This window comes from Acanthopagrus latus, chromosome 2 (genome assembly GCF_904848185.1).
Source record: "Acanthopagrus latus isolate v.2019 chromosome 2, fAcaLat1.1, whole genome shotgun sequence".
In the NCBI taxonomy this organism is placed as follows: domain Eukaryota; kingdom Metazoa; phylum Chordata; class Actinopteri; order Spariformes; family Sparidae; genus Acanthopagrus; species Acanthopagrus latus.
In genome coordinates this window covers 20,182,269-20,208,141 of record NC_051040.1, presented here as the reverse complement: position 1 = coordinate 20,208,141, position 25,873 = coordinate 20,182,269, and the positions used below count along the sequence as shown (strand labels likewise).

Here is a 25,873-nt window from a genome sequence, read left to right as displayed (position 1 = left end):
TTGTGTCCTTCACTGAGTTTATCACTTAGTGTTTAAGAGGAAAATAACAGAGACATAAATCTGATGGATATCGAACCGCTAGGCTGGGTTTAAACAACTCAGATCTTTCTCTCTCTCTATCCAGCGCTCGTTTTCTCTCAATCGCACACACTCGTGCATACAAACAGGGACACGGAACAGAAAAAGAGAGCTGACCTTTGTTAGATTTGGAGTTGTCTGTGATGTTGTTGACGCTGTCAGAAAGACAGTGAAACCGGAGAAGTTGACATTTAACTCCACTATATTAACTGACCCTTCTCTGGAACTGGAGTTCAGACTGGGTGTGTTGCAAAAAGCAGACAGACAAATATGCTGCGTTATGAAACTAACTTTATTTTTTTTTTCTCAGGGGCACATTTCTGAAACTTTTCTCACAACGTTTTTGATAGAAATCTTGTATCTTTTTCAGTTTTAAACATGCAACGGCTACTGTTTTCACACACATTAGCCGTCAAATAGAAGAATGCTGTTCCCCTTTTCCTCTGTCTGTCCTCTCAAGAGGCCCGGTGATTTTTTTTTAGCATATTAGATTTTCATAGGTTTTTCTTTTTTTGACAAGAAGTAGCACCGTGGCCACACTTTGCTCTGCCCCCGGCTGCCTGTCCACTTGTTGTTTCTGATGAAAGTCCATTTGATTTTTCTTGCCCAGGGATGCCCTGAATGACTCTTCACAGTCTCACAAGTCACCTGCAGTGAGCTCCTAAGGACAGCAGTAGCATCCATGTGTGACCATTTTTGTGCAGAAATAAACTGAAATGGGTCAAACTGACAAACTGACACCGCTAATGTAGAGAAGGGGCTGTTTTCCATTCTAGACCTTCACTTAGACTTGTTATGGACTCTTATAGGGATTTTCTGTATTATATTTTTTCTCTGTCATGGAAAAGTTACAGAGCGTTTGTTTACTGCCAAATGGGTTTGTCAAATACCTGTTGGGAAGAAACTGCTGCCTGAATTCTGCTCACAGTTTCTTCCTCAGGAAGCGTTGACTTCTCGTACTGCACAGCCATCGGAGGGCGGCAAACAGGGTGGACCATGAGCATACTAAATGCAGGACTTGTTGCATTCCAGGTGTGTGAGGTTGAGGGTGCTGTATTTCTGCGTTAAGGTGAGAGAAAGATCATGGTTTTGTTTAAATATTGAAAAAAGAAAAAAAAAAACAGTGTCTCAAGCGTTTGTTTTTTTTTAACACCATGACCACAATCTTAACCACGTGCTTTGATTTGTCCAAACATAATCCTAAAACATTAATGATGCTTACTGTTGATAAAAAGCCGCACTCTGCAGCCCTTTGCTTCAGACACACCTGCTATATTAAATTATTAGTACGCCTAGTAGACGATTTTCTGTAGTTGTTGCTGATATTGTCATATAATTGGATAATTTTGATATTTTTGTGTACATGCTTTAAAATGTATAGGTTACCTATCTATTCAATATGTGCCTTTCAGAAGGTATTTGTTGAAGTAGCGGACATAATTAAATCACATTTCCAGTCAAAGGTTTTAAATAATAGGATTTATTCATTTAAAAAAAAAGGAAGAAAAAAATATCTTTAAGGAACTAACCTGAAATGCTCCTTTTCACTCACAAGGTGATACAGGGGTACTATGTATCACACACTTTTTTTTTTTTTTTTTTTTTTTACCACATTTTAGATCGTACCACCTGAAGTGCAGGACATGATGTCTGGTTCTTGTGAATCACTGTCTGCTCTGCCTAAAAAACATGTTGCTTCTTTATGTAAAACTTGGTTTGGTTGTATGGAAACGAGCTCTCCACCTATGTAGATGGAGAACCAACCGCTTAGAGTATTTAATGGCGCCCTAATGAAACAAAAAATATGACAAAAAGTCTCCATTTACAGTCTTTCTTACAGGACACGTGGTATACACATATAGAGCCAGCATTCTCCAGCAGACAAACAGTAATTCAGAAAGCCGTGAATCATCCGGATCTGCATTGAAGACAAGGGAAACATGACATCATGATGGCAGAGACTATTGAGTCATCGATGGATCACTCAACACTCATATTATGTCAGTGTATGTTCACATATACATGCAGGGACCGTTGACCCTGACAACATACCAGGACTGAAGCATACTCATTCAGTCTGTTTGTATTCCACCTGTCTGCCCTCTTCAAGAACGCCATCTACACCATTGCATGAATGACTTGCCTCTGTCTCTCTGCGGTTGTCAGGTTGGAGGCATATTTGCCCTGGATGTGCCATCTAATCACCTCCCATGTCGTCCATTGGAGCCCTGCCGCCTCATTACAGGAGAAGGAGAAATACGTGTTGTCTGTCATCTGTGAAACATAAAAAGCCTCGTAGCTGCTTAGCTGGCGCGGGCTGCCGTATGTGTCTACCCTATTATTCCCCAGCTCTGAATAGCAGCAAAGTGTAACACAGGTGTGGGATGACTTTGGCAAATAGTGAGAGATAATAATGGTTGTGTGTGTGTGTGTGTGTGTGTGTGTGTGAACTCCTCATATGCGCCGCAAGCACAAGCTTGGTTATCCTATGGTGTAGATGGATGGATGGATGGATTCAATTGTCTCAAGCCAGTTATACTGTTTTATTACTCCAGAGCCCAAAGGATTCCATATTTCACAAACACAAATCCCCGTTTCCTGGACACACAGTATTATTATGTGTCCCTGACCGTGTCCTCCTGCAGCGTCCCCACATGCTACAGGCCACACCGCTTCAGCTGAGTAGCGGGGCTGGATATTACTTCCAAGGTTACAGCCCTGTCTGCGCTTAAATGACCCTGTACGCTGGAGATGGAAGTAGTACAGTACGCACCGGACAGAAAGTTCAGGTGGAGGAAGTTATAATGGAGGGGGAGGGGGAGACGAAGGGAGGATAGAAATTGAGGAAAGGTGAACAAAGGACATGGAAAGAAGTGGGGCAGCACGAAGGCAATGCATTTTCCCTGCGTTTTCTCCCTCCTTTTTTCACTTCACTTTTTCAGACCTCCATGCTTTCTTCCCCTCCTTGTGAACGCTCCCTTTCCTGTTTCCACCTCTCCTTCCCTTATGTCCTCCTCTGTCGCCGTCCCCCCCTTCAATCCCTCCCTTTGTCCCTCCGCTCCCTCCCTGTTCGGCAGCAGGTCCTGGTCCCCCCGGCTAAACCACCAGGACTCTGACAAATCGATACATCACTGTAATTGATTCTGTCGTGGCTCAGAGTGTTTAATGAGAGCCCCTCCCCCCCTCCTCTCCCTCCATCCCATCTTCCCCCTCCTTCGATACCTCTTTCGCATGTGGGCTCCAGCGCTTGCCGGTTTCGCGGTAAATGGAGCGGAGGCATCCATGTGCAGCAAAGTACTGCAGGTGGCTGGTTGAGGAAAGGGTGAAGCAGGTGAAGGGGTGTTGAGGGTTAATCAGAGCAGCTCCCAAGGTGAGGGATCAGTCCAGCTGGTTAATTAGGACAGGTAAAGGCTGGATGGAAAACGTCTGGCTTTTGGGAGAAAGGTAGGAAGTAGGTGTGTGCGTGTACTTTCATGTGCTTTTAGTCGCTCGCAGCTTCTCTTCCTCCCTTGACGACGCGATCGCAGTAACCTGTTGCTTCACCAATTACAGCCTGTTCTACCTTTGACCAACACCTGCAGGCGTACGCACACTTCATACGCAGATGGCAGGAACAACATTAAGCAAGGATGAACCACAAAAAAAGAAGCAGCAGCAGAATTTCCAAAAAGGGAATGTGAGGCAAAATGAAAAAAAAAAAAAAAAAAGCTGAGGCAGTCGAGATTTAAAAGACAAACCTGTTTTTCCAGCAGGCCAGAGAGCTGAGGAGATGGAGAGGGTGAAGTAGTATGTGTTTGTCGAGCTTTTTCTTTGTGTGTGTGTGTGTGTGTGTGTGTGTGGGGAATCTTATGGACAGTGAATCATTAGTATCAGCAGCCTGTAAGACACTAATGAATAACACGGGAATATATCAGCTCATCGTTTGCTGCCTCTCTCTCCTCGTCGCTCTTCACACTCCCTCTCTTCCTCTCTCTGCACTAGATATTCTGCATTTAATGAGAAACACCTGTTGGAGCTCCTCGTTAGGCATCCCCTGCTCTCGTCCCATCAGACTATTAGTCCCTCTCCTCTGTACAGCGGCGTAGCTTTGGTTCAATTATGTATATTATAAAAAAGCACTTTTGAGGATTTTTTGCAATCTTCAGAATACAGAAGGTGAGGTTTTGTTGTGCTACAGTTAAAAGAATGTGGTGGATGGAGGAATAAATGTGTTTTCAGTGCTGAAGAAGAATGACATGAAGAAGAATGAAGTTGACCTTGAATTTACAGTGCAGTGCATTTTACATGAATATATTGTTGTTTATTTTCATTCATTGATTAATCCCATATGGATAGCTTCCACTGGTAAATTTCCTCCCCCAACCCAGTAATGATGACTGCCGTGGTTACCGGCAAACTGGCTGGTCCTCCTGTAATGGAAATCCTCTCCAGAGTGATGTCCTTGTGTTTCAACGTGTGTTTTTTTAAAATGTGAAATTTGACATGTGTGAAACTTGGATCCGCAACTAGTAGCAATGTTCAGACAACTATCAGTGAAGTTACTTTTAACTCTGACAAAAACTTAAAACTTTGTTGATTCTTAAAGCAGCCACAAGGATTTTCATTTGGTGTTGATTCTGGCAGCCCATGTGTTCAAAAGAGCATCGCTACCACCAGTCATAAAGACCTTGATCATGCCAGAGACAAAAAGAGACCCAGACACAAGAAACACAGCAGGTCAAAAAACAGAGCGTGCGCTTCAGCAACAAAGCTCAAGTACAAAATACAAAAATGCTAACAATGAAAAAGGCTGGGGACAGAAAAAGCTGACATCAAGGTGAATCCAATAAATACAAAAATGGAGGACAAACCATGAAGACATGGGGAACGACACAAGAATGCTGAATACAGACGGGCCAGGGTAGAGTACAAGGACAAGAACAAGAACAGGAAGTGGAAAGTAACCAAATCAAATATCCAACCATGACAGATATTACTAGTTCTTGCATTTGTTTCAGAGGCAAGTAAAATTAACGGAAAACAGCTAATTTCAGAATGCCAAGCACTGAGTTGATGCATCTGTGGCTATGTAAGGTTCATAATCATATGAAACAGTGGTCACATGTAATCCTACACAGCTCACTGATTCAGTTTCTCTGCAATGATTATTTTGGTGAGCTGAAGCTTAAAGTTATAGTCTGTAACTAATGTTTTTGTTTTATCTGCTAAAATTGTCTTTATGATCTAATAGTAGAATAAGATACAGGTCAGCTGTGTAAAAATCTACCATGTCTGTAGCTCCACCCAATGGCCCCAGTTTGATTTGCTTGAATCCACCTCTCCAATCAGAGCCAAGGGGAGTGTCTTAGAAGTGTCAATCATTCTTGTGCACGTGCTGTGTAGTGCCCCGCCCCCCGCCAGGTGCAGTACCCAGGCATACCAGGGAAGATATGGTTCAAGCTCAAGCCCAAACTGTGAACAATGGCCTCCAACAGACAACAGTAGAGCCGAAAAATGCTCCACCATTTCCCTCGTCAAGGAGAAGAAATAAGAGGACTGACGAAGAATAGCAGTGGAAAAAGAAAGAATTGGCCAGAGCCAGAGAGAAAACAGGGATACATATCTGAGCATCATTCCAGAGGTGGAGGGAGCTGCAGGATTTGTAAAGGACTCAAGAGCAATACAGAGTTGGCTAATTTTCTGCTTGACAGGTAAGGACCCCTACTTGATGTATGTTTCATTTTATGTTTTAAACACAAGGCTATGGTGGCAGCAGTCACAGTAATACTTGCAGTAGTGCATATCGCCATACCATGTTGCAGTGGCGCTATGTAGCTTGTTGGTAAATCTAGCTTGTCAGCTTGTATGCTAACTCTGGTGTTTAGCTTTGTCTTTGTGGCTACTGGTGTCCTTCAAGTGATATTATAATAATGTTGGTTTGTGTTCAGTACGCTCTGAAAAGGTTGAATTGGTCTAGAGCAATAACATTACTCATGGTTCAGAAAGGCACCATGGCAAAAATGTGTTCGCTCCTTATGGTCAGCCAGGGGCTCGCTTTTTTATTTTTTATTTATTTTTTTATTTTTTTTAACAAGACCGCAGCAGCCCACAAACACCCGCTATGAAGCAGCTAACACTGAAAATGACTGTAATGGCGCTGAGCTAGCAGTATAGCGGCGCAGCGCTGTTGTTCCTCCGTCTGGGGAGAACCCTGAGTATCGTTTTCTCTTTGGTCTTTGTCCTGCAGAGTGTTCACACCTGTTACGGGTGTTGTCCTGTGATTCGCGATCAATCAAATAACAGTCGAGCACAGAGAACATTTAATTCCTAACCTCCACTGTAACATTAATCCCGTCTGAATGGAGCTTTATTCACATGTTGTGCCCTCTTAAGCCCTATTCCCATGAGACCAGTATTACCAGGGGACCATGTGTAATTCAGAGATTTCCACCCCGTGTCTGTGTTTTGTGCTGTGCATTCACAGGGGATAAGCAAGATGTGTATTTCCCTCAAATGTATGGACATCACACCCCAGATATAATTACATGGCTGCTCATGACTTCCGCCTTTCGGTCTGTTCTTCAGCAACCACATTAATATAACAGTTCAAAGTTGTTTTCTGCATGTGCTGTAAAGTAAATTTGTATTTGCAGAGCTGTTAGTGGTCACTGAGACAAACATTCAGCTACCTGTTGAGTGTCCTTAGAAACCTCCAAAACGTCAGCTCGCGAAACTTTCTTGTGTTTTTTTCTTCACATTTTTAAATACAGAACACTAGATCGTATATGCACGAAAGTGTGTTTCATTCTGTGTGTGTTCCGGCGACAGAAACAGAGTGTGTGAGTGAGTGCTATAGGGAGCATAATGTTCCATTTAGATGGATAGGGATCCTGCTCCTAAGCCAAAGGGGTTCATTAACTCTCCTCATGATGATGATGACTGCTAGCCTATATAAAATATGAACGAACGCAGCAGCATGATACCAAACCATGTCTTCCATTAAGACGCTATACGTTACATTTGTACATTTCTCTCTCGCACTTTTGTTCATTATTTTTTACCCTCCCCCTCCCCTCCGCCGTCTCTCTCTGCCTCGTCTCTGTCATTCTAGCGCTCTGCATTTTTACGGTCCGTCTCATTATCCAGCTCTTGTTCGCGGCCTTGTTAAATGTGTTCTTTTTCTGTAATTCAGCCCTCTTTGTCAAAGTTCCTTTCACGTTGCTCTTTTTGTCTTTTCTGACTTTGTCCTCACACACACCTAGCCTGCCTCTTGAAAATATGTGTGCATACGACTGCCAATGAGGTGATTAATGGCTTGTTTGTTTGTCTGTGTGACTGCACCCCTCATCCTAATTAAAGTTATTTCTGCTGATTTGGCCGGGCCCCACCCGTGTAGCGCTGTTTATACAGCTGATTCTTACAATACATTTCTCGCTGAGGCCTGTTAAACCGATTGGTCTACAGTAGTTTGATGAATTTCTCTAAGCTTACTTTTTGATGGGGACGGGATGATTATTTTGTCGTGAAGTGTGAACATGCCCAGGGTATTAAAGGAGCTCCCTGCGAATGTGAGTGTGTGTAGGTGCTCAGCCAGTTTTTTATGTGTTTATACATAAATTCTCCTTGTCGTCCTAATCATCTTGGATCTCGGGGATTGTAGGATTATGTTTTCCTTGTCTACTTACCTGGATTTAAGTAAACTTTCAGGAAACAGCAAGTAGGACAGCTGATCAATGCGCCCCACACCAGAACAAGCGTCAACTCCTCCACATGTGTAGAACTGAAGATCTAAGATATATATCAGATATTGTTGATGCAGTCCAAGTGTGATAACACTGCACAGCTTTTATTCAAGTTTTTAATTTGTGGCTGTGCAGCATTATAAAAAGCCTACAAAGCTTATCTCTCCATGTCAAATCCATGGTGAGCTGACTGAAATGTTTTTCTCCCTAAACCCTTTCAAAGCACTTATCCCGCACCTGGGGTCCCTCCCAGTGTGTACTGGGTGAGAGGCAGGGTGCACTATGAAAAATAAAACTGCAGTGTTTTTGTATGTGACATTGGCTGGACAGTTGAGTGGCTGGGGCCAGAATTTACTTCACTTGGAAAGAGTATTTGAGACGGGCTTTTATTTCAGTGACTTTATCGATACTGCCTGCCTGCGACCAACTTCAACCTTGAAAGCTGTAAGTGGTGACATGTTTCACGTTGTTTTACTGTTTTGTAGGTCACATTTGTATGTTTTGTTGAATTAGGCGTAAGCATGTTGCTGGGCTGAATAACAAGGAATAGACTGAACACTTTTTCATGTTATTTTCTTTTTGAATACTGCAGCTCTGGCTTGTTATACAAAGCCTGTCTTGCTCTGGGATCCACACCAGTTTGTGTGTGTGTTAATGCAGTGTGCCCGTTTTACATTATAGACTTTCCTGAAAGGAACAGTACAGCAAAGTGTAAAAAAAAAAAAAAAAAAAAAGCCAAATTCATGATTGACATAAATGGGTTTTCAACAATTCCTTATTTGATAGGCTCCAATTTACATGTCACTATAAGTTGGCAATATGTGAGCAGATTGTAATGTGACATGAAAAATGAGGCTTTCCCTGTCTCGCTTGGTTGCCTATACACGCCTGGGGATGATTCGGTGTGGCTGTTTAAAGCTTCTGGACTGTTGATTTCTTTGTGAAAGACTTGGATCGGATTTTCCGTGACAGCCAAAGGGATGTGACTTTGTGCACCATCTCGAGTGCCTCGTCCCGGTGCCTCTCTGCTCTGCTAACGGAGGGCAATGGCAGCTGACGTTAGTTTAGAAATGGAGTCCGTTATCATAGGCTGACGACCCACTTCCAGCATGACCCAAAAGTTCCACAGAAACATTTTGACATGACTTTTTCCTATACTACGTAGATCATGAACCCTTGAGTGTAGGACCGACTACTGAAATAGGTTAAAAATGTAAGCATTATGGTACTTTTTATCCATAAAATCAGCAGCTGCCCTGTTCTATTGCTTTTGGGTGAATGGACAATAATAATGTGTTTTCTAAACATAAAAGCATTTAAACCTTTTCAAGCAGACGCCTGAAATAAAAAAATATGAAACTAAGTAAATATGAGCATGTCTCTTATAACCATGACGTATTTTGTGCACACTTATTGGAGAAAGTGAACAAAAAAAAAATCGAATCGAACGTATTCAGGGTTTCTCCAGAATGGTCAAATATCCACACTTCTAACACACAGCCGTATAAAAACATTCACGTCTCTGGGTAATTTACACTTTTCAATTGACTTAACCTTGATTTTTGTAGACTGCGGGAAGAAATCCATAAAAGCACATGAAAAACATGCAAACACATCACAGAAGAGGCCCCAGCCCGCCTGATTCCTGTTGGGCAAACATGGCAAAACTTCAAAACTCAACAGTGAGAACGCACCTAAAGGCAGTAACACAGCTTCATGTTAAACAGAGGATCACTGTGTTTCTGGCTCCCTGACTGAATTCTAGTTAAACATAAAACGACTCTCAGTGTTTCCCCCCCCCGTGTGTGTGTGTGTGTTTGTGTGTTTGTGCATAAAAACGTGTGTGCAAGCTTCTGTGTGCCTAATCGGGACAACCCCGTGGAATACGCCGTGTGTGTGTGTGTCTGCGAGAGCGCGTATACAACTGTGTTAAGGCTAAACACACTTAAGGCTAAGCAATCAGCGAGTAAAGTTTCCTCGCCGCTGTCATTAAAGCTCCACATAAAAGCTTAAGCTGCTTTTATCCTTCTAAGGAAGAAAGGGAGAATGTCAGCACATAATTAAATTAGATGAAAGGAGGGGAATTAGAGGCTTCCTCCTCTTTAAACACAAACGACTTAATCAGAACCTTGGGCTAAATGAGAGACAGACGGCTACATGATCATGGGGAGGATAAACATCCCCCTCCTTGCCTCCGTCCTTTTTGCTGTCTCACTTTTCCTCACGTCTTTATTATCTCCCTAACCTGCTGTATATCTCATACCGTCTGTCTGTCCGGCCCCTCTGGATCTTGCTTTCTTTTAGCCCTTTGTTTCCCCCACCCCTGCCCCCGTCCATATGTTTGTACAACCTGTGAACATTATTTCTCGCCGGTACAAAAATTATGCCGCTCTCCGCCTTCTTTTTAACATCTACCGTCCCCAATTTTCGCTCCCACTCCCGTGTCTTCAACCGCATTTCAAATTTCCTCTCAGACTCGCACCACTTTCCCCCTCACATAACCTGCCCAATTTCTCTCGGTTTGGGAAAAAAAAAGTCAAGACCTTGAATGCACCGTCTGCAGAATACAGAGTGTCAAGCGTTGGGAGCTGTTGAGCTGTGATGTATAAGCACTTATTGATTCGGAATATGAATCCCATCACATCTGACAATGATGCCTTTCATCATGTACGGCCTCAGAGAATGGCAGTTTATTTTTTTATATGATCCTTATAAACACTGGTTTTAAAGGAGGGCATGATGCAAGGGAGAGCATCGTGCCCTCCCTTGGGCAAAAGCTTCTGGGATCTTGTTTGTTGGATTGTGCTCTGCCTTTAATGTCAGACACGGAGATCTGCCGCTGCATCAAACTGACGTTAATGGAGGGTAATGAAGGTATTAGTTGTCAGAGGAGGATCTTACATATTTAGGATACACTTGGCATTTAAGAGCACTTAACAGACATGGGGTTATAATTTGCATGATATTCTCGACATGCAGCTGCATTCGAATATCATGGAAAAGTTCATTTTTGTGAAACTTTAATATTCTACGTTTCTTACACAAAGTGAAGTGTTTCAAGCCTTTTTTTGTTTTACTTTTTTGACTTGCGGCTCATGAAAATAAAAATCCATTGTCTCAAAATACTGGAATATGACATAATAAATACATTTAAAAAACATACAGAAATGTCGACCTTCTGAAAACTTTGTTCATTTATGCACTCAATACTTGGCCGGGGCTCTTTTTGCACTAATTACTGCGTCAATATGTCGTGGCATTGAGGCGGTCAGCCTGTGGCACTGCTGAGGTGCGATGGAAGCCCAGGTTGCTTTCATAGCGGCCTTCAGCTCGTCTGTGTTGTTGGGTCTGGTGTCTCTCATCTTCCTCTTGATAATACTCGCCTGACCTCTTGACAGGTGAGGCTGGCCAATCAAGCACAGTAACAACAAGGTCAGAAAACCGGTCACTAGTCTTGCTGGAAAGGGAAATCAGAACCTCCATACTCCGTACTCTATTCCTTTAGTCTTTTCCAGCAGGACTTAGCACCTGCCCACAGCGCCAGTACGACTAGTAATAAATAATACAATTCTGCAGTCAATTTGTGAAAGCCTGGGCTTTAATCATGTTATTAGTAACACAGTAAAGTAAATTGCTACAGTTTCTATTAGCTTATAAGATTGGCTTAAGTTAATTTATTTACTATGTTAAAGCGTTACCCTGCATCAGCTGACCCAGCTTGCTGCAACTAATGAACGATTAATTGTGTAGTATACAATACAGGTGATACTGATCCCCTGGTCTGCATGCTGAATTGTCCCTGGGCAAGACGCTGAACCCCAAACTGCTCCTGATGTGCTGGTCAGCACCTTGCATGGCAGTCACTGCCATCAGTGTGTGAATGTATGTATGAATTACTGTAAGTCGCTTTGGACAAATGCTTCTGCTAAATGCCCTGAATGTAAATGGAAATATAGGAATGGTTTCAGTTAGATGACCATTTCTGCTTCTGCACAGCAAATATGAAGGTAATTCCAGCATCCAGTTAGATTCGTGTTTGGAAACAGGAACAGCTCGGTTAACTGATCAGCTGGGTGTTTTAGAGGCCCAGTGGCTTTGCAGTCGCTCCCTGAAGACAAAAAGAACTGACTGCGCCTGGCGAAAAAATATTCTGGCAGTTGTAGATTGATTTGATGTCCTTCACAAACAGAGCCATCACCTCCTCCTTCTGTTTTATTTCACTTCACTGCTAAACTAAACCAAAAGGGATGTTTGCTGTACAGACGGATAACCTGATGAAGGTCTAAGTACAGAAACGTTGTCAGTAAACTTAATCACAAGTGAAGTGGACAGTGTGCAGGGGTCTTTTTCCTGATTTTGTCAGCCTTCGGTCTTCTCCTACGCACCTGTCGCCTAAGGTGTGCAAAAGCTGCACTCTGTACTGTACAGACATAAAAGTAGTGTTTGTCTTAGTTAATTTTGGAAAGGAAAGCGAATACTAGTGAATACATCTCCCACAGTGTGAAACTGTTCTTTATGGAAACTGTATCACTACATATTTTTATATTCATGTTATGTTCCTTCAAAAGCCAAGTATTCCAGGAAGTGTGTGTATTGACTATAAACCTTTGCCTTGGTGCAACATTCACACATGGCCGCATCATGCACATATTTCCCAACGCTTATTAATGTTACCCACACATACTGCGCAGGTTTCTGTCACCAGAGTGCTGTAATATGATTTAATTTAGCCCACAGTAGTATAAGAAAGGGAAAAAAAGAAGCTCTGGGGTTAAAGCTATTTACCTATTCAGTCCTCAGGTGGATACAGCGAGAATAGAGAGTACAGAAGAGGCAGCGAAGAGGAGAGTGATGGAAAGAGGAAGGTGAACAGGGAGTTGTGAGAGAGAAAGGCGGTTACATGGGAAATACAGGCAGATTAAGAAAAGCAGGATGCAGCTATCATACAGAATAAAGCTGTGGACGGGAGCGTGACTTGCTATGGGAGTTGACTGTCTTCCTGCTTTTGTCTCCATGTTATCTTGTCTCTGTGATTACATCATTAATGCTGGACCCACTCCAAAGCATAATTGGGCTGATTTAGGGTCTGATATGCGCTCACAACAATCGTTTACTTAGGCTTACTCGAGGCTGGTTTATTATCTGCCCAAATGATCGTCGGATGTAGCAGGTTTACGAACAGAATATCGTAGTATTACGGACTGAATCGGAGTCTCCTCAAATTTGAAAAGTCAATATCAATAATGGTTGAGTTCTGATCACAGATTTAAATTGAAATCCTTTCGTGTGAAACAATAATGGAATCACCAATTGCCTAAAGTGGAATCGGCCAATACAGATAATTGCTTTCATCACTGTTTGATAAGATGTACACCAATGTACCCTCCAAACTGCAATCAGCTTCTGTCCTTAATTTACTGTAAACTTGTTGTCACATTAGACTGCAGGTGACTGTTTAACACTTCACAATCCCCTGAACAGGAACTCTGCGTCCTGCTGTGTGTTTAGCTCTACTGTAAGCTATTAGCTGCATTAACTGGTAGCTTTGTCAGCAAAACATACCAGCTGCTGACAACTAACTAGCTCACCTGTTGCTGATTTCCATACTGATCTGCAGTGCCCTTTGCTTTAAATCCAGCACAGCACACTGTATTTACAAGGTCCTGCAAGCAGTCTGTGATTGAGGTGATAGATGGAGCAAAGAAGCAAGGCAGGAACAGTTCAGAATATGTTTCGCAGGACTCACACAGAGTAGCCAACCAGTGTCGCTAACTATATAAACAGCATAAAAAGAAACACTCTGTTCTACTTGTTCAGTTTTTCATTTGATAAGCGATTGTCTGTTGATCACAAACACTTTGGATTCTCCCTCCAGATGGGAGGGAGAACCAACAAGATGCTGTTAGTCTTGAACCCTAGCCTATTCTACACATTTGTATTGCATATCTCATGTTTTTGTGCTTGGCCTTTTATAGAGTACACTGATCAAACATGTTTCAACAAACACTGGCCAATAATGATCAGTGGCCAATCATTTGGAGCACCCTTAATAGACAGTGAGAGCAAGCTGATTAAGAATCCAACAAAAGTGTAAGATACCTGTAAGATACCTACCAACTGGCTGGGTACCAATACCAATACCCTTAAAGTGATACAGATACCACAAGAGTAGCCTGCATCATTTGATACCCCCCCCCCCTTTTTTTTTTTTTGCAACTACAAACGCACAATAATATTTTTACCATAGTTTTAATTTAATACTGATACCCTGCCCTCCTGCCAACAAGGGCAGGGTATCAGTATTAAATTAAAACTGATACCCTGCCCTCCTGCCAACAAGGGCAACAGTTTGAGTGCTTGTCCAATGTCACAGTGATTCATAAAATAGCACATACAGGTGCCACAGGCTAACAGCACTGCACCTCCATGTCAGTCACATTCAGTCAAGTTTCTTTGAGCTCCCAAGCGTGTGATTATTACTCAGAAATAGTTTTATACCAAGTGTGTGGTCCTACTTCTTAACTGATTGTCCATTGTGTGTGTTCTTGTGCTTGAAGTGAAAAAAACAAAACAAAAAAACAAAACACTTTAATCTGTCACAGTGTCTGTAATCTCCCATGTTTTTAAAAGCTGTTCTAAAATCTAAAAATGCTCTCGTGCACCATGCATAAGTGCGGCAGAGTGGAGGCGAGGTGGAAGTGAAGCTGCACAAAGGGAGAAAAACACCACACACAAACTATAGAGGATGGTGTTCAAGTTGAACCCGTACGATAAAAGCACAGAAGTGTGGTTGTCCCGCTGACAACATCACACACGCACACACACACACAAAACACACGAGAACGTGTGTTTTTGCGAACATGCTTTGTTTCTGTGTGTGTATTCCAGCATGAAAGCCTGTTGTCCCACCAACTTCACTACAGACCTGAGGGAAGCCATGAGACTGCTAATTAGTGGCACAGAGGGAAGCAGCCGCAGCGACAAAAATCAAATCTGCTTTTGAAACTGCTTCCCCAGGAGACTCTATGGAAACGGGGCAAATGAGAAACCAAGGCGATGAGATATGATGTCATCTATTTAGAAGTCCAGCATTACTGTAATTTTTAAAAAAATCCAAAATGAGATGAAAGAGAGATTTTTTTTCCGTGCCTTCAAATGTGAGCGTATCCTCTCTGGTGCCATTTTTATTTTTTTGTTCCCTGACAGTTCTTGTCCCTGCAGTCGTCTCATTTGCCCATTTAGTGTCATCAAAAGAGGGGAAATGTTTGTGCTTGGAGAAAGACAAGTTCATTTAGAGTGCATGTTATGGATGGATTGTTTCTTTTTTTCCATAGGCGTGCTGTGAGTCACCCAGCGCAGAGAGCAGTGGACAGGTTCATGCAATGGTATAGCTGAAGTTTGAAGTTAATACACAAAGAGAGAGGATAAAATTCTTGATCTAAATTTATAAGGAGATGAAATTGCACAACCCATTGGGGGGGATTAGAGCAGGAAGAGATGTGGTGGCGCGTCTACCTCGTAGGCATGACAGAGTGATACCGAACAAATTGAAATACTGGTGTGATTGAAACTCAGGCTGGGAATGAGCGGGGACAAAGAGGGCAAGCAAAGAAAGAAAAGCAAGGTTATCACATCCTCCTCATCAACGCCACACAAGGGTTCTCGTGTGTGAGTAGTCAGGGAATAGGTCATTTCTGAACGCATGATTGCTGGCACATCTTCGATTTGCTCTCTATCTATTATTCATCCGCTCATCCATATCCCCCCCACACCACAATTACAAAGGTCAAACTGTCCTCATATGTACTATATGCGCACACACACATACACAGAAACCCATCAATAGGGATTAATGCCTTGCTGAATGCTGTGTGTTCAGAACGATGCGCTCCACAGGCTTCAGAGTCCCTGGCCAAATTGGCAAGGTAAAATGTGCTCGCACGCTGCTGCTAAAAGCAGAGGGAACAAGAAATAGTGCTTTCGGGGTTGTTGGATGAGCTGTAGGAGCTGTGGCAAGGCTAGCTGGATAATGAAACATTACTCAAGTCGAGAATTAGAAGACTTTTTAACACTTGTCTTTCCTCCCATTGCATAGCTTTTAACATGTAAATGAAAGTTATTAGCACTTTTTGATTATCAGTTATTGACTGTATAAAACATTGACAGAGCTTCCAGGACCTTTGACTTTATGTCAAATCATTTTCCTTCATAGGTCAGCAATGTAGCAGTGCTTTAAGCAGCTCTGTGAACATATGTAAGTCAACCAGCAAGACATTCATCTGCTCCTTCCCTTTTTTTTTTGTTTGATTGTATATTTAGCAAATATTTAGCAAACATTGTTGGCTACCAGTGTGCATATGGCTTCATAGGTCATCTGTGTCTAGGTCATCTACAAGAAATATGCTTCAATTACTGGCTGAAAGTAATAGAAAAGAAGAACAAGGTTGATGTCTCATATCTAAACACTAACAGCACAGAGCTCCATATAAAATACCAACGTGTCTTTTTAAATATTTCTGTTTGTTTACAGATTAAACCAACAAGAAGAAAATGTGTTAATTATTGAGATTTAGAGGTTCTGGTCAGAGCCAGGCTATCTTTTTTTTTTTTTTGCCCCTGCTTGCAGTTTTATATGCTTTATATGCTCTGGAGCTGTAGCTAATGCACAGACATGAGACTGAAATTGATCTTTTCATCTAATACTGGAGCAAAGGGAGCAAATAAGTTTATTTGCTTCAAATCTGTTTTTGTCTGTAATCTGTGAAATAAAAATTTCCCCAGTCATGCAAGCCATCTGACAACTTCTTTATCTGGGGTTAAGTTTCTATACCTTTACACGCTTCTAATGAGTGGAGAATTATAGAGGCTGCAGCAGGAATACTATAGGAGCACTCTGATAGTCTTTTAAGAGCAGATTCCCAAGGCCCATCCACCTGCTCAGCATGGAGCCCATATGGAGAAAGAGCTCCAACCCAGAGAAAATGCTAACGATAATGACATGGATGACATGCATGGCAGCATGTGATGAGGAACATTTACTCTTTGAACCAACTCAGCCCAGGTTTCTTTGGGATACTACTGCATCACGTTACATTTCAATCATATATGGAAAAAGATAGACTTCTTTTATCTGGTTTGAGTGATGTGTATGAGTGGGTAAATTACTACATCGAGAAGTCACTAGGTGCTACAACTCATGTGCAAGTTGAGGTTAGATTTTTCCAGCACCATTCCCAGTCACTACGGTCGACTGGGACTGGGCTTCTGAAAGACTAAAGCCCAGTTTGTCACAAGCGCTGAAGTTTCTCAATTTTCTCCATTTTTAATACTAAAATCATTGGAGGAAGGACTCATTCAGAGAGAAGGAGAAATCAACCTCCAAATAAAGGGCAAATACAAAACCAAAAACCTGAGCAACTTGCTGTTACAACGAAACAAGCAGCTCAATTTGACCCGGTGGACAAAAGTTGAGAAATATGCTTGCAGGCTCTGATGTTTGATGAGAATGTCTGGCTCTTGATCAGTGTTGAAATTCCTCAAATACTCGCTCAGTTATGATTTTTAGCTTTTATACACTTCAACACCTTTTGGTCCCGCTCTATGAATTTGTGTGATCTACCAGATGTTAGCTGAGCTGTTTTTTGTCCTTTGTGTTTCCGCTTCACTATCATAGCATCCACAGTTTAAATGACCAGATCATGTTCGGAAATTTTGAGATTTGAGATGGTGGTCTATGGAGATCTCACAGCGCATGCTGGATATTGCACCTTTGTTAGCGATGTGTGTGTGAAACACATGAACTCATTAATTAGTGGGGGTGTCCACTGACTTTTAGCCATACAGTGTATCTGTAACCACTTGCACAAGGTCATCTTTCTGGTTATGAGGCAGTTTGAATGCTGGCTACATGCCCAGATGACTTGCAATCGATGTGAACATGCTTCTGAAACCTTTCCCTAGTACTGACTTGTTCACAATCCCTGTCTTTGTAGCCTTAATCCATATGTATCCTGTCTCCTTTACTTTTACCCACACCTCCTGTTAATTATCAAAATCGATTCATTTGTAAAACAAAAAGGGATCCACCTGCATTCACCTGGTCAGTATTAAACATTGTCACTGTTAGTTGTTGGCATTGCTAGGCCCAAGTTACGATCAAACAGTTTGGCTGTTTCAGGATGAACTGAGAACTGATTTGTGAAAAGGTGTGCTGGATTGTAAAAGGAGAGGCCCTTCAATTCTTACATTATGAGTAATCTTTTGTTTTGTGTGAAGTGGCCTTTTGTTTTGTGGTTCCAAGTCATGGTCTTCATGTTCAAGGCAATATTACCTTTCATATCTTTCAAGGCTTGTTGAGTTTTATTCTATCCCCCTGTGCCTGTGTGTGAAATGGAGGGGCTGTGCATTTCTAATGCTGTTGTTTGTGTGGACACGCACAAGTATGTCTTTAACTGGCTGTTACCACTTCTTTGCTCACGTGTCCAAGTAGCTTAGTGTCAAGCTGCTGTGTTAATTATCTCAAAACTAATTGCCCAATATGTTTAGGACAAGTGCACTACAAAGACTTGACTGCATTTTGTCTTGTGTCGACATGGTTATGAATCTGTCAACCGGGAATTTTTATTTCCCTCCAAAACAGGAAAAAAATAGTAACATCACTGTGTGTTACTGCTCAGATGGATGGATGTCACACAGGTAGCTAAGCTAAGGCTGTAAATCTTTCCTTGTCTTTACTGTTTCCAGCCTCTCTCTTAGTAATTGCCTTTAATCTATTAATAATGTGTCTGTAGCTGTATTCAATATGACATCAGTATGAAGTTGGCTGCACCTCAGAGGAACCCAGTGGCATCGCTCCTCCAGCCAATGATAATTCAATGCTGGTGTGATTGTGTCACAACAATCAGATCACTGAGAATCAAAGCATGTTAGCCTGAAAGCACATCTTGACATTGACTCAAGAAAAGCATCAACATGGCACAGGTGTCTGTATAACGACATTAGCATCACAGATATGGATTTTTCATTTTTAATATAACCTGATCATCAGCCACACCGGTAGCACATGCTGGTACTCATGCTGTAACATCTGCCACTGCCATGATCCACTTATCATCATGATAAAGGGCTTCTGAACAAAAGTCACAGTGATGCATTGAAGATCAGGATTGACCTAGAGGACTATATTCTCAGTGTCATCAAAGTAACCTCGTTTTGTGATTGTTAATGTATCATTTCTATTCCTTCTTATCTGGCACCTATTTTGTAACACTGTTCAAATAGGCAGCTGACCCACCCAACAACCGCCAGACATGGACTTTCCTTGCTTGTTATACCTCTATGCCAGAGGGGAGCTTACACAGACGATGCTTGAGGGGGTAACCACAACATCAAACTTAGAAGCGCAGAGCAACCAACAGGGCTGCTATACTGATGCAGTTGGAGTGAGAATGGGCTGTTAGTATAACTCTACCTGTTCCTACTGTAAACATCGGGTGGATGAGATTGATGTAACTGTACACATTCATGTGTCGTAATTTGACTGACAAAAAGAATAACGTTTAATTAAATATATCTATTTGAACTGCTCCTTTCATAATCAAATATCCAACAAGAAATCGTACAACAAGACGATGTCAGGCTGAATAAAAGAGGCCAGATGAAATGGGAATTCAGTCTGAATATCGGGCACTTTCATATCATAGAGCGCCAAGTCAGATTTGTCAAAACTTAAAAAAAAAAAAAAAAAAAAAAAAGGAAATCCATTGATGGGCATTTTTTTTTTCCTACAGTGTTTTCATTTGGTGGTGCTTTTGTTTTTCCATCATGAAAAGACAGGAGAGGCTCATCTAAATACATTTCAGCTACTGCAAGACGATACATACAAAACTGATGACTGTTGTCCACAGTTTTCAAATCTGACAGCACAAACCGTGAAAGAGGATCACTCCTTTGCATGGAAACCTACTTACCATGTTATTATGTCCGAGCCACTGAACATAATTTCTGTCATTATTCGTCCTCCCTGTTGTAAAAAATTCCAGCCTGGAAAATGTCTCGAGCTTTCTGCCTGAATTCATTTCTGATCCTGTTTGTCCCTGACCGAAGCTGATTGTCTCCTGCTAACGCTCTGTTCTGGGATGCTCTTTAATGTTCCGCTTGCGTTCTTCCATTTTGTTCGTCTGAATCGCCACCAATATGTTTTGATTTTCTACATCCAGCCACAGCCGTGAACGCTCCACTGGGTTTCTAAGTGCCAGGGAATGGCACCCCTCCTGCTAATGAATACGCCTTAGTGGGTGCGTGTTGTGCTGAGGACCAGCTGAGTGGGTTAGATGCATACGTCTCAGGCAACACACTCTGATACACACATGCACACGCGCACACACACAAATATGCACAGCCGGCGTCCTTTTAGAAAGAACACCCTAACTAATGAAGGCTCTTTCTTTTAATGGCAAGTCAATGAGCCATCCAAGCTTAAGTCTGCGAGAGATTCATGAGCGTGAGGTTGTGTGTGTGTGTGTTTGCTGTCGGCGAAAGTTATGGTAACAGACAGTTGCCTGGTGCTGGGTGAAAGTACTGTGAATTAATGTTTATGGTGATTAACATACAGTATTGTACCATAAGGTCACACTCTATCTATTAGACTAACCGAGCAGCACGTGTCTTATATTAGACCCAAACAATGACAGTTTATCATGCGCCTCACCAATAAATTACTGCGTTATAATGATCACTGTGCAACTAAAACTGTCACACGATAACACTTGCGTGCACAGAAATACGCTGAACACTGGCAAACCAGGAACTGGACTGAGGTTATTGTCGGGAGGTGGAGGGAACACTGAGGAACACCTGAACCTTACCTGACTGACACGCCCGGCCCTACATAGAAGAAGCAGAACTCAGAGGGCTGAGGTGGATGACTCATCCTTTTGTCCATTTCGGTAAAGTGAGGAGACGGTGAAGGCTCTGGACAAAGCGGGGCTCCATGTCAGTGTCACTCGGAGGTGGATGATGACAGTGCCTGTGGGCTGATTGGTGGAGGTTCCCATTTATAAGACAGGGGGGATCCGAGAGTGCGCTCCAGCTGCTCAGTCATCATGGTGCTTAATCTCTCCGGGAAAGGTTGCGCCAATCGGCCGGAAAGGATAATTACCTTAAGTATTACCATAATTACCTTTCCACTGCCTATAAAGTATAGCGTGCATTGATTCTGTAAAACACATGGGCAGTTTCGACATAAGAGCATGGTGATTCGAGTTTTAGCTATAATTACTTCCCTATGGCCTGTGTAGCCTGCCGCTTCAGCCATTTCAGGATAATATATGTAAATATTTTCTTACATCCCGTTCCATCCCATTCTTACAGCCTTTCTAGCCCTGCCCTGTTTCACTGGCTTATCAGTTCCTTTTCTGCACCTGCAACTTATCCCTTGGTTAAGTGGTTGTTTTTAAGTTCAGTCATTAGTCCAGTCTCGTTCGGTTCCTATGTTTCTGTCCCCACGTCTTGTGTGCTCCCTGTGTTCCTGATTTGTTCCTCATGGTTTTTCTTTAGTTTTTTTCCTTGGACTTTCCTTTGTTTGTCTTTTGTCACTTGTTTTTTAGGATTTTGGTTTTTGGACCGGATTTTGGATATTGAGGAGTTTATATAATGGCTTTTCAATGGCTTCTGCAGACTTGGATCATGTTTGATGAGCTCTATAGAGTAATTTTACGTATTTTTCTTGTGTTTTGTGGACTTTCCACCTCCATATAGATCAAAAAGTTTGAATTTCATTTTCGGATGAACTTATCCTTTCATGTTTTTAATAACCGACTGTGCCGTGATCAGTCTGGATCACAGCTCACCAGCCTGTCAACTGCTGTGACACGCAATTACAGCACATTCAATTTACCCTGCATCTAAGGAAAAAGACTGAGCGAGCGCTAATGATATCCCTTGACACTCTAATTGACAATTTTAACTTTAACCCGGAAAATTTAAACCACTGAATTAGCAAACTGGGTAAGAGATGTTGCAGTTTGAGTACTGTACATCTTATATTTTCTCCTGCCAAAGCTTTGGAGAGCTGAGCTTCCCCTGTCGGCTCTAATAAACAAGACTGAAATTTGTACGTTCACTGAGTTAGCAGACAGGTTGCACTCTTGGATGAGGTTTGCGGGGTGGACAGTTAAGCCATTCGGACTTATTAAAAAATGAGGAGTGCATACTTCATCCATCATGAAACAGGCACAAGTTGGATTGAAAGAAATGGGAAAAAAAAAAAAAGTTCTCCTGTATTCCAGCAAAGGTTTTCAAAGAGAAAGCTCAACAAACAGTCCAAAGACAAGCTGCTGAACAACCTTAAATAAATAAAGCTGAGGACTCTTGAGAGAAGGTCATAATAAGTTATTTTGAGGCGAAAAAGAAAACTTCAACGCAATTTTCTACACGTCTGTCTCAAGAATATCTCGGACAGTTCCAGACTGTGAGAGATGCGTACGCTCTCCAGCAGATTCATTATCCCTTCATTCAGATATTGACGCAACATGGCTATTTAAGAGTCAAAGTCTGTTATCTATTCCCTTTTAATTTCCTATTCCGTGCTTAATTTGGATGCGTACATGACTTTTAGATCCATTTGGCTACTGGGCTTGGCCTAAAGGTAATCGCGCTGGCGACAAAAGGCATAAGAAAGTATCTATTTCAGTCACTGATGTTCAACTGTGTATTGGAATCTGAGCCATCCGTCCAACTCAAGACCAGTGCAATCAAAACAGCCAATTAACATGCTGTGTGATGTGTGTGAATATGTCTGTGAGTGTGATGAATATTTGATGTGTAGAGTCTCACTACATGCTCCTCTCTCAGATCATGACATCATGTTGGGACCAGAGATAATTTCTGCATAATGCATGAGGTCAGTCACCCATCAAATCAAACCACCACTGATTCAAAACCTTGTCCTGAGTACTTTTTTCCTCATGTCTCAATATTTTCATCCCTTTTTTTTTTTCTGTTTTTTTTTTTTTCTAATGTGCTATATACTGGGGGCGCTGCATCAAATATAGAGTGGTATTGGGAAATAAGTTTGAAACTTCTGGAAAGGGAAGAAGAACACTAGAGATATACTGTCATTGTATTAAAAAAAGATAGTGTTGTGGATATGTCATTTTATAACAAGACATCAATTGTTGGGTAGGATCCTGGAATAGACATTATGGACACATGGCCGGGAGCCCAGACAGAGGAGAAGAGAACAGCCTACTTATACATTTTATAACATTTTAAAAATCTAAAAGAATCTTCAGTCTACATTTAGATCTGTTATGCTTTTTTGTTATTTTTGCTATCTTATGTTTTTTGTAAGTTCTTGTGTATGTATTCAAGGTCTTGAAAGCTGAAAAGCCCAAAGTTGGCACTAACAGAAGCTCCCGTATCCCAAAGAATACACTTCTCCTGAAACACCGAGCTGATTGTTTGGCACGTAGGAATTCATTTAGCGCAGCTTCTCTGGTGTTCTTAGCAGTGCTGGCTCAGGCTTTTACAAGCTAACCAATCTGAGCAGATTTGATATTCAGAAGGAGGGGCTTTAAAGAGACAGGGGCTTTAATGATATGAGCACTAAAGCATGTTAACCTATTCCAGTATTAACCCAAAATGAAATGGTGAACCTCAAAATGGGCACAATATGTCTCCAGGAAAGTTATATCATCAAGGGCATTTAATAATGATTATCCGATAAATATTGATAATAGTAACGTGAATCCAAAGTGTGGCATACTGTATAAGAGAACTCATTATAAAGGGGTAAACAATCACTTGCATTATTTCACCTATTTTTTATTTATTTATTTTTTTTAAAGAATTATGAGGTTGATGAGGACAAGGCACGTGCCACAGCATCTCCATTACTAACTTTAGCTATTTGAAATAGTTTTAATCAAAGGTGATTACATTCTCTGTGTGTCTAAACAGCTTCTATGACACTGGGCATTTGAAACACTTTGAAAGTGGGCTGTATAATTGGAAAACATTTATGAATGGTAATAAGGCAAAACACCTTTTCTTTTCCGCTCCTGAAAAAAAGTTTTTGGAGATGGAAGACGCATGCTTGACATCAGTCGTGTCGAGGTGTTGAGTCTGGTTCATGCCCTCTTTCTACCCTCCATCAATCATACTGCTCTCAACTTTCAACTGTGAGAGAAAAAAAACAAAAAAAAAACGGTGAAACTTCAAATGTAATGCAGCCAAGTTGAGCCGAGACACCTAAATGCAAAATAGGAAGAGGCAGGGAATAGTAATTATGTGTGTGTATGTGTGTGTTTGTATGCGTGTGTGGGGTGCAGACTGGTTTCATGGACCCCCAACAGCGAGGCAGATAGGAGTTTTTCGAAGTCGTCTTCCCCCCTTCCCTTCTGCATTTCACTCTCGACAACATGCAGGAATCAAGCTGTGCAACAGTGTAAGAAGGAGGGAGAGTGGGAAAGAAAGAGAGAGAGAAAAAGAGTCTGAGAGAGAGAGAGAGAGAGAGAGAAACAGAGAGCATCAAACACTGTAATAACTGGCCCTAATTAAGACCAGAGGGAATAGGGGAGTTATTAGCTGTCATAAGCAAGTTTATCAGACCCAGAGAGAGCATATCCGTGTGTGTGTGTGTATGTGTGTGTGTGTGTGTGTGTGTGTGTGTGTGTGTGTGTGTGTGTGTGTGTGTGTGTGTGTGTGTGTGTGTGTGTGAGAGACCAGCCAGGCTGTGTTCATGCATCCTTGGGTGGATGCATGTGTGAGAGAACGAGACCTAGAGATAGAAACTTACAAAATACTCAATGTCTGCACTCGGTCACGTGTGTGTGTGTGTGTGTGTGCGCATTCATGCATGCGAGCTGTGATAGTGGAGCAGTAGTATTCCCTCCAAACAACCCAACTGTTATTAATATGTATGCAGCTGAGAGAGATACCCTCTCATCTCCTAGCTCATCAAAAAACACTCACAAACGCATTATTATCAATCCCCATTAAGCCGCCACTCTCTCTCACACACACTCTCTCTCCCCACACACACACACACACACACACACACACACACAGAGCCATCTATCAGCAAACAAATAATAAGTGTTTAATGCAGTCTGAGACACTTTAGTTCTGTTCCATAAAGGGGAAGCTCTTTAACTTCGGTGACTTATTGTTGTGGTGTTTTATTTCTGAATGTTTATCTTCTACCAGTTGTGTGGGGTTTCATGTGGGTGAACGCACACACACACACGCACACATTTCTACTGTAGTTACTGTTTACTTTAGATATAAATTTCACACACATATGATCAAATGATAGGATTGGGCAAGCACTGCTCTCCACCACCGAAACGCTCCCACTGGAGTATGAAGCTGCACGGTGGACAGGACAGTCCTGACTGGTGGAATCAAGGTCTAAGATTTACGATGGAGCTGTTCAGACTTGAACACTTTGCCCAGTGGTCACTCGCAGAATTGCGGCTAAAAGTTCCAGCCCAAAATTTTTTTCCCCAAAAACCACCATTGTAAAAAAAAAATGTCTGTAAAAACTGTTGATAGGACACCTCGAACTGCAAAGAGCTTGCACTTTTTTGATTCATGGAGGGTTTTTTTTTTTATCTGTGGTGTCATCAAAATGCAAATTCTGTGGGAAGAGAAGGAAAGGGTCAGTGGGGGAAACTCTACTGTATAGTTAAACTGGCAGCTCGAAAACATTTGTTGCATATGCGCCAGACAAATAATTTTCATTAGACTGAGAATGCGTGAACTTGCGTTCACTATCCATTCTTTTTAAAATCAATGGTCAGTTGTCATTGAATTCCATGACAACACATATAACCATTCCCAAATCTACATTCTGTATATGACCATTGGAGAGTAACAGAGTCAGGTGACCAGACTGCCATTGTACCAGACTCTTCATGTGGTTAAAGGTTCTACACAACTTACACAACTTATTTTACATTATGCATGTGATGTAAGTTAATTGTGTTGTTAGCAAAAATATGTTGGCTTTTGATGTCACATGGGACACCCCAGCCTCATCTACATAGAGTCTCTGTCGCCCTTCATACTGT

The 25,873-nt window shown here is 41.8% G+C and overlaps 1 long non-coding RNA gene across 1 annotated transcript; it reads right to left on the bottom strand.

The window, feature by feature from the left end:
* Positions 1-351: 351 nt before the first annotated feature.
* Positions 352-3,798, bottom strand: LOC119011123. The gene is made up of 3 exons (XR_005072127.1): positions 3,301-3,798; positions 969-1,137; positions 352-739 (listed from the first exon to the last, which is right to left on the bottom strand). It is a non-coding gene; the product is annotated as an uncharacterized LOC119011123 (long non-coding RNA).
* Between the last annotated feature and the right edge of the window lie 22,075 nt (positions 3,799-25,873).